Below are 11657 nucleotides of genomic sequence, written 5' to 3'. Positions count from 1 at the left end.
CCTTCTTTCCTTCTCTGTTTCGTTTTGCTTTCTTTCTTTCTCCCTTCTCTGTTTTGTTTTGCTCTCTGTTTCTTTTCTTTCTTTCTTTGTCATATATATATAATAATATAATAATATAATATAATATAATATATTAATAATAATATAATATAAAAACATAATCATTACTATAATATAATAATATTTTTTTAACACATAAAATCTCAGATTTTTATACTTATGCCGCCTCAACTTTGAAAAAAGGCATAATTGCCAATTTGGTCCTTTTAACTTTTCTTTAATCTATAATTAAACTTTTATCTCTATTGCAATTTAATTCTTTTTCATAATTAACTATCGAAACGTTAAAATTTCTTAACGAAACTTTAATATTATCCTATTGACACTCTGTAAATACTTATAAAAATATTTACGGCTCAGTTTATGATATCGAGGTCTCGATACCTCGTTTTTGACCTAATTTACCTAATAATTTCTTTTAAATCACAAAATTCACTGATTCAAAAATATTTTTAAAATCACACTTAACTTATAATTATTAATTAATAAATTTTTCTAACTTTTTCATCAAATTTAGCGATCTCAAATCATTGTTCTGACATTACAGAAAATTGAGCTGTTACAAATTAGCCTAAAACTTCAGAGATCCAAATTTAAAATTAGAAGTCCATTACTAAACCCAATAACCCAAATTGCAGGCCCAATACCCGAGCAAGCCCAAATCTAACCTAATTAGCCTGAACACTAAACAGAAAAACCCTAATCTTTTCCTTGCGCCGCAATAGCCTCCCGCACGTCGCCCCGCATGTCGCGCACGTCGTGCCTATGCGTTCAACAGCCATGTAGCGCTCGTCTCCACGATCTCCATACCTGCGGAAAAAATGGATTTAAACGGCAGTAGATATAACAAATGAGGAGGGATAGTTTAGGATTTTTTTATTGATTATTTGATGATTATTTTTGGGTAGATCTCGGCTATAAAGAGACCGATTTAAGACTGTAAAAGGGGTTAGCCAAGGGGTATACCAGAAAAAAACATAAACAAGAGAATACAAAAAAAAAACGATTTTGGAAGGTATAATTTTGTTTTATTTTTCTCTGTTCTTTTACTGCTTTTTTTTAAGTTATTTTGGTTCTTTTTTTTTATTTCTTAAAAACAAAACACGAAAAGGAAGAAGGAAAGGAGGACTTACCGTCGTCGGGCGCCCTCATTCGTCGTTATCTGTTCGGAGTTGGGAGATCGGCAGAGGAAGGGACGCTGCGGCGCAAACACTTGAAATGGCAGAGGAGTGGTGTTTTAGGGTTTTAAAATAGGCTTATATAGGGCATCAAGTGGATAATTTTCGCAATTAGTCCCTTTTATTTTTACAGTGCTTTAAAATTGTCTTTTTATTTCTTTTAAATTTCGCAAAATATTTATTACTGTTTTATAAGGGATCAAAACGGCGCCGTTTTGAGCCTTTGATTCCAGCGACCAAAACGGAGCCGTATTAACCATGCCCTGTGCGACCCGATCCGACCCGGGGAGGATCCGCGCATTTCTTCAAAAGGGGACATTTGTGCAATTGGTCCCTTTCCTTTTACAGCGCTTTTAAATTAAATTATTTATTTCTTATAAAATTGGCCACATGTTTCATAACTGTTTCAATTTAATCCAATGTTGCGCAATGCTTTAGATTGGTTGGGTAAATATTTCTTTCAGTCCTCTCCCTGCTGCGCGTGTTCTAAATTACTCCTTTTCTTGTTTTTATTTTCAAATTCGGCTCATAAATTCTGTTTGGCTTTAAATTTAGTCCTTAATTTGTTTTTTTATATATTGTTAATATTATTTATTAGTATAATTATTACTATGTTATTATTATAGTATGTATATATGTGAGCCTATATATATAACTTAATATATATTATAAATGTTTTAAATACATATGTAGTACGCATATATTTTATTATCATACCATTTTTTTATATAGTTTATATATTTTTTACATACATTATATTTTATAATATTTATAAATTTTTCGTATTTTATAATCCTATATATATATTTCTTTTATAATATGCATATTTATACATTATTCAAGTTAGTATAAATATTTTTTGTTCTTTCTTTCGCATGTTTTTATGTATATATTTTCATATTATCATAATTTATTAATATATTATACTTTTATTATTATTATCATTTTTTATGTATGAATATATTTTGTATGTATTTTATTTTTATTTTATTTTCATGACTTTTGTATTTATATATATGCATGCACTAACATTTTATAATAATTATGCATTTTATTTATTTATTTATTTATTTCATGGTCATACACATACTTGCAAAATTCATTTGTATATCATTTTTTATATATATACATATATCATATACATGTCTATTTTAGATTAAAAATATTCGTTTCATATTGCATTGACAATTTCAATACATTTTTAAATACATTTTGATTTTGTCAAAACATTAAAATTATTTTTTATGATTCAAAGGTTTTCAAAACAAAACGATATTCAAAGTTAGGGATTCTCGAGGAAAATTGAGCCCTAACGTATTGGGTTCCGATTTTCTTTGTTAATTCCAAATAACCGAGAATATTCGTTATTTAAAGCATAAACAAAAATCATTTTCGGGAATTCAATATGATATGTCCTAACGCATTGGGCATGACATATTGTTTTCTCAAAATGAAGATTTTCTTTAAAAATTTTTATTGAGAAGTGATATTCAAAATTCAGGGATTTTGAGAAATTGTACCCTAACGTATTGGGTCTCAATTTCTTCGCATGACTTGAATAATTGATTATCCTTTTTAGATTTCATCATTTGAATTTTAAAAATCTTTTTAACCCTCGACATTAAGACATCAAATAATCAATTTGGTACCGATTTTTGGGCGTTACGAGGGTGCTAACCCTTCCTCGTGCGTAATTGACTTCCGAACCTGTTTTCTCAAATTTTGCAGACCAGAATTGTTTTTATGGTGAGCCGATCACACCTTAATAAAGGATCGATGGCGACTCCAATTTTTGTTTTTTTAAAGTCGACAACTAAATTTTGTTTTCACAAAAATGGTTTAGACAGTTAGGTAACGCTTCGTGCTCGATTCCGGCAACGGTTTCGGGTAAGGGGTGTTACACTATCAATATTCTAATGAAGTCTAGAGTAATTCAGAGATCTCTAAGATATTCCATTAAACCAGTGGTGCCAAAAAATTGAATTACTAGAAAAAAAAATAAAATTGAATAGTTGAGTAATAATTTTGTAACTTTTCATAATTGGGTGACAAAAAATTTACTATTAATTGGATGACTACTAGTGTAGTTTACCCAAAATTTTAAATTTTTTAAAATATATATATATAGAAACTTAAAATAATCAAATCAAATTAAATGAATATATTAACTAATAGTAAAATTTAACCAATTTTATTCAAATAATACTAGAATTGGCTACATATTTTAATTATCGAAACAAAGATGTTGCGCGGAAGCGTGTGAAAGAGTAAAATTATTGTACTGAAAAATCACACTAAGTTCAATTCCCAGGAAAGAGAGGTAGATCACGAAGGTCACTTAAATACCAAGTCTTTCCTAGCCAGAATATCCCTCTATCGTAATTTAATAGCACAATAAATCACTACAATCACAATCACAAAATATGCAAAACAAATAATAAAGAACACCAGAATTTTAACGAGGTTCAACAAATTTTGCCTACGTCCTCGGGCACTACCAAATATATTTCACTCCAAAAATTACAAGTGAAATTTACAAATAGAGAGAGAGAATAATGCCTTAAGTAGAGAATGGCAATTATGGGATGAAGAAAGTAAGAAATGGTTAGGCCTATTTATAGTTGAGGTTCAAGGATCAACTTGCAATGTCCCTATACAATTAGGGACCAAAATTGCAATTATCCCATGCCAACTTTTAACCCAACTTGCCAACCAATTTTACTTTCTACTTTCGGTGCCCACCCTTTTTGACTTTTCAAACAATGGGTGGGTTCCAATAATCTCCACCTTGAAGATTTGATTAGGATAATCTTATCTTCACACAATTCTTTCTGCCTTTGACAACAATACTTGATAGTGCCTTCTTCAACTGTTAAACTTGCAGGATATTGATCAAGTTCAAACAATGTTCGAACTTGGTTGCTGTTACCACCTTGGTCATCATATCTGCGGGATTATCTGCAGTCTTGATCTTCTGAAGACAAATTTTCCCCTCTTCAATAATTTCCCGCACAAAATGGAATCGTACGTCGATATGCTTTGTATGTGCATGATAGACTTGATTCTTTGCTAAATGAATAGCACTTTGACTATCACAATACACGTTAATATGCTCCTGAAGCAACCCCAAGGTTTTAGCCATACCTTGTAACCAAATAGCCTCCTTTACAGCCTCTGTTACAGCCATGTACTCGGCTTCTGTGGTTGACAACGCAACTGTAGACTGTAGTGTAGACTTCCAACTTATTGGTCCTCCAGCAAGTGTAAACACATAATCGGTGGTTGATCTTCGCTTGTCCAAATCACCGGCATAGTCAGAATCAACGTACCCAATAACACCTTTACCAAGTGTATTATCCTGCTTGAACAGTAATCCAACATCCACGGTCTTCTGAATATACTGTAGAATCCATTTCACAGCTTGCCAATGTCCTTTTCCAGGATTATGCATATACCTGCTCACTATACTAACTGCCTGTGAAATGTCGGGTCTTGTACACACCATTGCATACATCAAGCTACCCACTGCATTAGAATACGGAACTTGCAACATGTATTCTCGTTCCGTATTCGTCGAAGGAGATAGTTGTGCAGAAAGCTTGAAATGAGAAGCCAACGGGGTACTTACAGGTTTTGTCTGCTCGTTCATGCCAAACTGCTGTAGTACCTTTTTCAAATACTGCTTCTGAGACAAGCTAACTCTATCATGAGCTCTATCTCTCCATATTTCCATGCCGAGAATCTTTTTAGCTTCTCCTAGATCTTTCATCTCAAACTCGAGATTGAGTTGAGTCTTCAATCTTTCAATCTCAACTTTGCTCTTAGATGCTATTAGCATATCATCAACATATAAGAGCAAGTATATGAAAGTTCCTTCTTGTAGCTTCTGAAAATACACGCAATGATCAAATTTATTTCTTGTGTACCTTTGCCCTTTCATGAACTGATCAAATCGCTTGTACCACTGCCTCGGAGATTGCTTCAATCCATAAAGCGACTTTGTCAGTTTGCAAACCCAATTTTCTTTTCCAGCAACCTTGAATCCATCTGGCTGAGTCATATAGATTTCCTCTTCCAAATCACCGTGTAAAAACGCGGTCTTCACATCAAGCTGAACTAGTTCAAGATCATATTGCGCAACCAAGGCTAGCAAAATCCGAATAGACGAATGCTTCACAACTGGAGAAAACACTTCATTGTAGTCTTTTCTTTCTTTCTGAGCGTAACCCTTTGCTACTAATCTAGCCTTGTATCGAATTTCATTTTTATCAGGAAATCCTTCCTTCTTTGCATATACCCATTTGCATCCAATTGCCTTCTTTCCCTTGGGTAGTGTCACCAACTCCCAGGTCTTTTTTTTTATGAAGAGACTGCATTTCTTCATTCATTGCTTGCTTCCACTTTACACCATCAGGGTTACTTATTACTTCTGTGTAAGTAGAAGGAACATCATCATCTGTAATTGGAAGTGCATAGGCCACTATATCATCAAAGCGAGCAGGCTTACGAATCTCTCTTCTTGGCCTTCTATATGCAATTGAATCTTGTTGCTGTAGAGGTTCTTGGGTAGGAACCTCTTCATCATTTGTCCCTTCAATATTAGCTGGATCATCGTTAACCTTTTCAAGCTCCACCTGCTGCAAAGTACTACTGGTTTTGTCATCCTTTTGTGAATCCTTATACTTCAACATGGTTGATTCATCAAAAGTCACATCTCTACTAAAAACAATCTTCCTTGTATCAGGACACCAGCGACGATATCCTTTTACTCCATCAGTTATACCCAAGAATAATGCTTTCTTTGCTCTTGGGTCTAACTTAGATTCTTTTACATGATAATATGCAGTGGAACCAAATACATGCAAAGAATCATAATCAGTAGCAGATTTACCAGTCCACATCTCCATAGGAGTTTTTCCATTTATTGCAGCTGATGGCAAACGGTTAATTAGATGGCACGCATATGTAACTGCCTCAGCCCAAAATTCTTTGCCCAATCCAGCATTGGACAACATACATCGAACTTTCTCCAGTATAGTTCGATTCATTCGTTCTGCCACCCCATTTTGCTGTGGTGTATCCCGAACAGTGAAGTGTCACACAATGCCCTCATCTTGGCATACTTGTAGAAATGGATCATTTTTGTACTCAGTACCATTATCTGATCGAAGTCGTTTGACCTTTCGACCAGTCTGAGTCTCCACCATCTTCTTCCATTTCAGAAATGCATCCAAAACTTCACTTTTTCTTTTCATTAGATACACCCATACTTTTCTTGAATAATCATCAACAAAAGTAACAAAATAGTGCATACCTCTCAAAGAAGCTACTTTGGTAGGTCCCCACACATCACTGTGAACGTAGTCCAGAATTCCTTTCGTATTGTGAATTGCTGGACCAAATTTTACCCTCTTCTGCTTGCCCAGAACACAATGTCAACAGAATTCCATTTTGCAAGAATTTGCACCTTTCAATAAACCTTGCTTCACCAATGTCTGCAAAGCTTTTTCACCAGCATGTCCCAATCGCATATGCCATAATCTGGTAGCCTCTGAATCTACATCTTTTGTAGAAACTGTTGATGTTGATCCAATAACTGTACTTCCATTTAAAAAATGCAAGTTATTTCTTCTTGTGCCTTTCATCACCGTCAGTTGCCCAGCTACTACTTTTAGTAATCCATCTCTCAAAGTGATTGTGAGCCCTTTAGATTCTAGGGCACCTAATGAGATGAGATTTTTCTTCAGGCTAGGTACGTAGCGAACATCTGTCAAGACTTGGATTGAGCCGTCGTGATTCTTCAATTGGACTGTACCCACTCCCATTGTCTTACAAGCACTATCATTGCCCATAAGAACAATTCCACCTTCTAGCTCTTTAAGACTAGAAAACCAGTCCTTATTAGGACACATATGGTAAGTACATCCTGAATCCAAAATCCACTCATCCGTTTGACATGCCATTGCCATGCCAACCAAGCTAAAGTCTGACTCCTCATCATGCTCCGCTACACATGCATTAGAAATAGCCTTGCCCTTTTGTAGCTTAGGACAATTCTTTTTCCAATGCCCTTTTTCACGGCAAAAGGCACATTCATCTTTGGCGGGTCTCCCTTTGGACTTTCCCCTTCTACCAGATTTACTGCTGTGTGAACGACCTCTTACTGTTAAGACTTCTGCGGTTGTATCTCTGTGATCTCTTTTATCTTTCTTTCGAGTCTCAGATCTATACAACGCACTACAGACTGCATCAAATGTGATCGTGTCCTTCCCATGAAGCAATGTGGTGGTAAGATGATCATATTCATCAGGAAGGGAATTCAACAACAATAATGCCTTGTCTTCATCTTCAAATTTCTCATCCAAATTTAGCAAGTCTGCTAAAATTTTATTGAATGAGTTCACATGGTCATTCATCGACATACCGGGTGCATACGTGAATCGATAAAGTTTCTTTTTCATATAAAGCCTATTTTCAAGACTTTTCGTTAGAAACTTTTCTTCCAGTGTATCCCATAACTTCTTCGCTGATGTCTCCCTCATGACAGAGTACTTCTGCTCTTTGGCCAAACATAGGCGGATTGTACCACACGCCTGTCTATTGATCTTGGCCCACTCCTTGTCATCCATCTTGTCAGGTTTTTCTTCAAGGGCTATATCTAGCTCTTGCTGACATAAAACATCCAGGATCTCACATTGCCACATACCAAAATTATTGGTACCGTCAAATTTCTCTACTTCAAATTTTGCATTTGTCACAGTAGTCCTTGCTGATGACGATGCTGCTGCCATTTTTCTCCTCAATCCCAACTACTGTATACGTGAATAGTACCGTATATGTAAATAGTGCCGTATACGTGAATAGTACCGTATACGTGAATAGTGCTGTATATGTGAATAGTACCGTAAACGGTCGTATTCCCCAAGTACGAACCTGGCTCTGGTACCAATTGTTGCGCGAAAGCGTGTGAAAGAGTAAAATTATTGTACTGAAAAATCACACTAAGTTCAATTCCTAGGAAAGAGAGGTAGATCACGAAGATCACTTAAATACCAAGTCTTTCCTAGCCAGAATATCCCTCTATCGTAATTTAATAGCACAATAAATCACTACAATCACATTCACAAAATATGCAAAACAAATAATAAAGAACACCAGAATTTTAACGAGGTTCAGCAAATTTTGCCTACGTCCTCGGGCACTACCAAATATATTTCACTCCAAAAATTACAAGTGAAATTTACAAATAGAGAGAGAGAATAATGCCTTAAGTAGAGAATGGCAATTATGGGATGAAGAAAGTAAGAAATGGTTAGGCCTATTTATAGTTGAGGTTCAAGGATCAACTTGCAATGTCCCTATACAATTAGGGACCAAAATTGCAATTATCCCATGCCAACTTTTAACCCAACTTGCCAACCAATTTTACTTTCTACTTTCGGTGCCCACCCTTTTTGACTTTTCAAACAATGGGTGGGTTCCAATAAAAGATGTCTATAGTCAGAGAGTAATAATTAATTCTTTTATTGTGAAATATGGTGCAAATTCAACACTCGATAATACATTATTTATTCAAGAAAAAACATGACACATTTGACAAACCCCTTGCATTGACGAAAATTACAGTGTACTTAAAAGCTTGTTTTATTTAACGACTTTATGGTAATGGCAGCCCCCAACGTCGATGTCCCAACTTCAATCTCAAACGTATCATAACGTCGGAAAAGTTCCACCACAAACAACCTAGAAATCAACACCACAAATTCCTTACCGGCACACTGTTTATTCTCCACCGTCGGATGCTCCGTTTCCGGTCCGTTCGACCAAAACACATGTTTCAACAATTTCTCCCCTTCAACACCCATAAACCTCTCCGGTACAAACTCTTCAGCTCTTTCAAATATTCTCGGATCTTTGGTCGCAAACGGTTGGTACCCGAATAACATCTCCCCTTTTTTCACTTCGAAAACGGCGTCGTGACTTTCAATCAACAAATCCACCTTTGCTTTTGCATATTGCGCCGGCACCGGTGGTTCAATACGGAAAGCTTCGTACACCACCGATTTCATCAACGGCATTTGTTCCATAGCACCCAAACTTAATTCTCCACCATTGGATTTGATCACCGACCTGATCTCTTTTGCTAATGAACGGTGTAGGTCCGGTCCGGCATTACCGATCCATTTCAATATGTTAGGGAAGAAGATTTTCATGCCGCCGAAGGTATTAAAGCACGTAGCGAATAAAAGATTATGACAAGCTTCTTCACGTGAAATGCCCAGTTTTTCAGCTTCATCAAGAACCGAACCGGCCGATTCGTAGAAAAAATCGTATAATCTTTTGTAGTCTTTTTTCACAAGAAAAGATGGTATTGGAAACGTATGAATTAAAAGGTCTTCTATATATTTGGGTAAACCAAGGGAAAGAACCGGAGCGAGTTGAAATAATACCCATTTAGCGATCAAACTCGGACCGTCGGTTCCGAGTTTAGTATTAACCGGGTTTGAACCGAAATAAGCTCTTCCAAAGAAATTAAATGCAGCTTGTTCATTAGGTTTCTCAAAACTACTTTGGCCTTTTTCATTGAGTTCATTTTCGACCGTTTTGAATAACTCGGTTACTACTCGATTTCAAGAGAAAAAAAAGTAGTTGTTTGAGCTTAGTGTGTTTGGGTTCCGGCGGATCAAGATAGGATAAAATCCGATACCTGCCGGTGAGGTTGGTTGATGGCATGTAAGTACCGGTGAAAAGGTTTTTTTTTCTACTTTTGATACGTCGAAAAGGATTGGAAAGCTCTTTCCGTCGAGTAAAGCGATAACTTTAGGGTTCGAAGCGATGAATGGACCTGGTGGCATGTTGGTTCGGATTACCGTCGATTGGTATTTTTGAATTTTGGATTTGAAAAACTTGTCCCGACCTTGATTGTAGAAATAATCGAGCCGGTCTTTGATTGGACCAATGAAAGGTAACCCATAATCACCTGGGATTTTCTTCAGCGGAAGCTTGGTTTCTCCGGCTTCAGACGGGAGCATTGTATCGGAAACCGAGCTTGTAATTGGCTCAACAGTGGCATCACGTGAAGCCATTAGAAGGGTTTAAAGAATTACTGATTTCTTGAAAGAGAAGTATGGAATTAGCTAAAAGAAACAATTATGGCTTAGGAAAGGTGATGTGAATTGCAATTAGAGAGCCAAATCTAGTATGTACTTATAGTAGTGGCATGGCCAAGCAATGACAAAAACATTGATCACTCGGGAAATGTGTGCATTATTTGGAGTTAAAATTATGATGGATTGTGAAATCTACATCGTAGATATATGATTATTAAAAGAATTTAAGCTAAATTACATCTAAAACCATTAGATTATAAATAAATTTACGTTTTGGTAATTTAATTTTATAACATTATAAAATGATTATTGAAATATTAGAAAATTTTTACTTAAGTCACTAGACTGTTAAGGGTTTTTTTTTTCTAAAAGCCTAGCTAACAAACTCCAAGCGACGATTCGAAAATTGAAACGGTAGATTAGCACCCATCAATGAGTAGAAGAACGTACCTTAGATCTAGGTCGATTTTACGGTTAGTGTCGGTGATCATAGAAGCAAGTTGTTTGGATTTTAGTTTTGTTGAGTGTTTTGTCTGTCTGTCTCTAAAGGGTGTTAATTTCTCTATTTATATGATATGGTTTCCATATGTGACGTCGTAGCTAGACCCCTATGCATGTCAACACGTACTCTATTCTAGGATTAACACATGTTCTCTACATACAAGTTTGCTTGCATAATGGTGCGAACCCACCCCATACGAGTTCTTGGGAGGATGCGAACTCATTAAGTGCGGACCCAATATGAGAACTATGCAGGCTACGGGTCGACCCCAGTCGGGTAATCAGGTAGCGGGCCAATAATGGCGAACACCATAACATGTTTACAGATTTATGACGTTCAAAGTTGTTTTATAAAAAAAATGAATTGTAAAAGAGAATGTTATTTACCATTTTGTAACTTTTTGAAGTTGAGGAACTAAAACTTAAATTTACTAATAATTTAGTGACTTTGAGTATAATTTACCCAAAATTTATGATAAGCTTTTGAAAATATTTTCTATTTTAATAATAATACTAGTATATATGTCTTGATTATCTTGATGAGGAAAAAACAAAGGTCTTTTACACCACATTCACGTGTTAGTAGTTGTTGATATGTTTGAACCATGTGTTTAATTTATATGATACTCAAGTTTCTATTTATTTTTTATTTATAGCTCTAAAAGGTATTTTTAAAGAAAATTTTAAAAATCATTTAATATACTCGACTTATTTCGCATCCAATTCAAATTCTTACCGTTACAAAAATCGTATTTGATTAAACCTTTTTTAGAATTCCATCGTACCTACGATGTGTTTCTTACGGTAA

General features: G+C 35.4%; 1 pseudogene; it reads right to left on the bottom strand.

Moving 5' to 3' along the window:
- Window positions 1–8746: 8746 nt before the first annotated feature.
- On the bottom strand, window positions 8747–10429 carry LOC121218156 (allene oxide synthase 1, chloroplastic-like; annotated as a pseudogene).
- Window positions 10430–11657: the final 1228 nt, after the last annotated feature.

This window comes from Gossypium hirsutum, chromosome D06 (genome assembly GCF_007990345.1).
Source record: "Gossypium hirsutum isolate 1008001.06 chromosome D06, Gossypium_hirsutum_v2.1, whole genome shotgun sequence".
Taxonomy (NCBI): domain Eukaryota; kingdom Viridiplantae; phylum Streptophyta; class Magnoliopsida; order Malvales; family Malvaceae; genus Gossypium; species Gossypium hirsutum.
This window is presented reverse-complemented; position numbering and strand designations above follow the sequence as displayed.